This window comes from Seriola lalandi, unplaced genomic scaffold (assembly GCF_002814215.2).
Source record: "Seriola lalandi dorsalis isolate HSWRI2012SDOR001 ecotype SW California unplaced genomic scaffold, Sedor1 jcf7180002054686, whole genome shotgun sequence".
In the NCBI taxonomy this organism is placed as follows: Eukaryota; Metazoa; Chordata; class Actinopteri; order Carangiformes; family Carangidae; genus Seriola; species Seriola lalandi.
Genome location: NW_019525239.1, coordinates 1,657,251 through 1,661,116, shown reverse-complemented (window position 1 = coordinate 1,661,116; position 3,866 = coordinate 1,657,251). Strand labels below are relative to the sequence as shown.

The following is a 3,866-nucleotide window of genomic DNA, read 5'->3' as shown; positions in this document are numbered from 1 at the left end:
TGTGTTATGGATCTTGATGAACTCCAGGGTGAGCTCAGCATTAGATTAAAGTTTCAGCTTTCTTGCTTATGAAACTTGTAGTTGAATGTTAAACTGTACTCGTAATGTTCGGTGACTGGTCCTGGCTGCGGGCCGCCGCTGAAAAATGAACACACAGCAAAGAAACTGATTAGGGTCTCCGGATCAGTTTTCTGCAGCAGTCTGTGTTCACAAAATAAGATGGCTGTTTGATTATAAAAGGCTAAGTCAAGACAACTCTAAAAAACATCCATCTTGAAGAAATCACATCAGCGTTTTGGCAGCTTGTTCCTTTTCAGCACAGCTTGCTGTACGGTTTGAAATCCAGCCAAACTGAGGCAGAGGGAGGAAGCTGGGGAAAGACCTTAACTCTGTGACAAGGATATTAAAAGGCTTTATAACATTCTTGTCTATGTCTCACTTCACTGCTGTAGCTTTAGGCTCTTTAGCCACAAATGGCTCTGAAAGGTCAAGCTAACATGTTATTTGGGCACAGATAATCTCCCACTATGAATCCAGATTCATCAAGAGACTCTTTCTGTCCTCTAGGCAGAGACACTGCTCCCTGTTCGCAGTCTAACTATTGTCCATCCATATATGACCATTATAGACGTGGTTCTCCATGCATTCCTTCTGAGCAAACATAACGAGCTAGTGTTAAGGTACCCTGACAGTGTGGCACAAGACACATACTACACACACTTCCTGTTACCCCCGCAGCCATCGCTGAGGCTGATAGCTGTTTTAGCTGCAAGCAGATCCAAAAGGTTAAATTAACAAGTGTGGACTCGTCGCAGACTTATGACATTGTCTCTTGGTGTCTACGGGGACAAAACATTTTGGTTAGATATTTCTTCCTGAATGTGTTAAACTTTTTTAAAAGAGTTTTTGTCTAATTGGGAGATTAAAAAATTGCGAACAGCTGAACAAGGTTAAAATAACTTCTTGAATTGTCCCAGTGCTGGGTCTCCTTAAAGAATTTGTGTGTGAATTTTCCAGCGCAGAGGAGTTGGTCATCTGGCAAGCCCCCTTGTTGGGATTGGGCATGTGTCTGGGGCAAAATGAAACTGCCTTTGCATTTAAATCTAGAAGTATTTGGTTACTTACTGACTGGTACTGACAGTGTATAGAAAACGGGTGATTGCCGAGGTACAAGAACATGAATACACAGCCAACACCCCCAAATGTCTATGGCCTCAGAAATGGGGAGGCCCAGGATCAGCTCGGGTGCCCTTGTGTGTTACGTACAAGAATCACAAGAGCTGTTAAGTACAATGGGAAATTCAGCATGTGTTTTGAAGATGGACACAATCTCTGCTGGATGATTTTACAGCATAAATAGACAACTGCAAACATGTTAAAAGATGAGCTTTGCAGATTAAACCTACCTGTAACCCAGAGGCTGACATGTTGTCCCACATATCTTCTCAGAGGTAGAGAAGGCCAAGACAAAATCTATGAGTTTCACTCTGAAGGGCTCACTCGGGTGTTTTGTGAGCATTATATCGGATGGCTTCACGTCAGAGTGAATGACACCAATACCCTTCAGGGCGTCAAGGGCTGTCAGCAACTGCAGAGAGATGGTTAGACATACCACTGTGCAGGGTGCAAGCTTAAAAAGATTCAGTGGAAATACAGTTGTGTCACTTTAGTATGTAACTTTCTCAGCTGGCTGAGAATGTCGCCATCACTGGCTGATCAAAGCCACGTGGTCTTTACCTGGTGTGTTATTGGCCGGATCTCACAGAGAGTCAGTGGCTCACAGTTGCGTTCTGCACACAGTTGGAAAAGACTCCTGTGCAGCAGTTCAAACACTAGACACGTACTGTATGTTCTTTGTATTTGAACGTCTCAAAGCACTGAACCACGTTTTTTCTCGACTGGGTCGAGTACGCTCACTATCTCGAGCATATTGATCTGTGGACGAATAGGAAAACGCAGCATTGAGTCTGCAGTTCATTTAATAAGCGAGAAGATGTGAAAAAAACGTAATCATCAAAACAAATGAAATGATCTACCTCTCTTTTAGAAGTCTCCTCAGTTTTCAGGATCTTGAGGGCCACGTCCTGTGATGTGATTAAATTCACACTCTTGGCAGCCGCACCAAAGCTTCCTTCTCCAGTGAAGTTCTGGATGAGGTAGTGATTTGTGCTGCTGCACAATATGTCACTCCTCCGCTCCTCAGAACTCTGTTCTTTATTGTCTCCACCCGTCACCAATAAGATACTTGTTTTGTAAATCATGTATTAGGTACATATCTTTAGAAAAATGTACTTGTACTGACCGATAAAGCAATTTTTTAAACTCTTAATCTGCAAAATAAGTCATAGTTTTGACTGTTAAATAAATGTAATGGAGGAAAACCATGTTTCTCTGAAATGTAGTGGAGTTGACTTGTAAAGTGGCATAAAATGTTGATACTTAGTATAGTATAGTTCAAGCAAGTACTGCTCTTGAGTAAATATACTTATGTGTGTGTGTTCAGTTTTCTTACCTGTTTTATCTGATTCAGAACAGCCGTCTGAATCAGAACTTGATGGCACAACAAATGCTTTTCCAAATGCTCAATGTCTCCATGGTAACTTTATTAACGAACTCTGTCTTGTAGGTGCTGAAGTGTGCTCAGGTGAAGGCAAACTAGTATAGCACAATGTACAAAGTATAAAGCATAGAGAACTCTTGATGTCATAAACCGAGACAATTCTACCATTCCAAACACAGTTGGAAGATTCCATTAACCCTGTGCCTCCTTTAAAAAATCACCCTGAATGGCAGTTTGTGTACATAACACCACTGTTGACACATAAGAATATATTATAAGAAATATTGTACATTTATATTATTTTCCACTTTCACTGAAAACATTTTTTTAAACCAACATCATTCTTTATCGTAACTCATCACCCTGATCAAATTCATTCATTTTCAGGATTTTAGCCCTTTAAATGTTTGTTTACATAATGCCACTGTTGTTTTTTGAATTATTTTCAATGTGCTAAATGCTAAGGGGAAATTATTTGTTTGCATGTCGGCACACAGGTACACATTTCAAAAATGCACACACACACACACATAGTTATTGACACAGTCTCATTTTTTTTTTTTTTTACAAATACTAATCTTTTCTACACACACTCAGACTACAACCTACAAAAAGGTTGGTTTACAACTACAGACACTGAAATTATTGAGAACATCACTTTACAAACTCAACATTTTTTGACCCTGACTGGGGCCCATAGACGGCTAACTCTAGTCTACAGTCTAGCTATTAACTATTATTTTTATTATTATTATTATTATTATTCTTTTCATTATTTAAGTCAAGTCTGAATATGATATAAACAGGTTTGCATGACACAAAAATAAAATACAAATGAAATACAAATACTACCACAGTGCATCTTGTACTAGTGCCTTGACACAGAAGTTTTATTTATTCATTTATTCATTGAATATGATAGTCTACTATGCAGAGAGACAAGTTAAAACATGCTGCATCAGTATACAGTCTGTATATATACAGTACCTTTAGTTTCCTGTGTCAGTGCAGCTGACAGCGGTCGTGTGTGTGACATGTGGAAGCTGCAGAGCAGTGAGCGACCTGCATGGACCCGGTCCACCATTAAATCTGGCCCAGTTAAGTGATATGTGTGAAATAATATATGAGTACTGGAGGACTGAGAAGTGACATATGTGAAGTGTACAGGTGTGTACAGGTGTGTTCGCTCATGTACAAGTTCCACTTGGCGATGATGAATATTAATGCTCAACCAGTTTGGGAGAATCAGGCTCGTCCAGCAGCAGAGAGTGTGATGAGAGTGTGCGGGAAGAACCTCTGCACAGCC

At 40.1% G+C, this 3,866-nt stretch overlaps 1 pseudogene; it reads right to left on the bottom strand.

The window, feature by feature from the left end:
* Positions 1-922: 922 nt before the first annotated feature.
* On the bottom strand, positions 923-2,261 carry LOC147818163 (homeodomain-interacting protein kinase 1-like; annotated as a pseudogene).
* Positions 2,262-3,866: the final 1,605 nt, after the last annotated feature.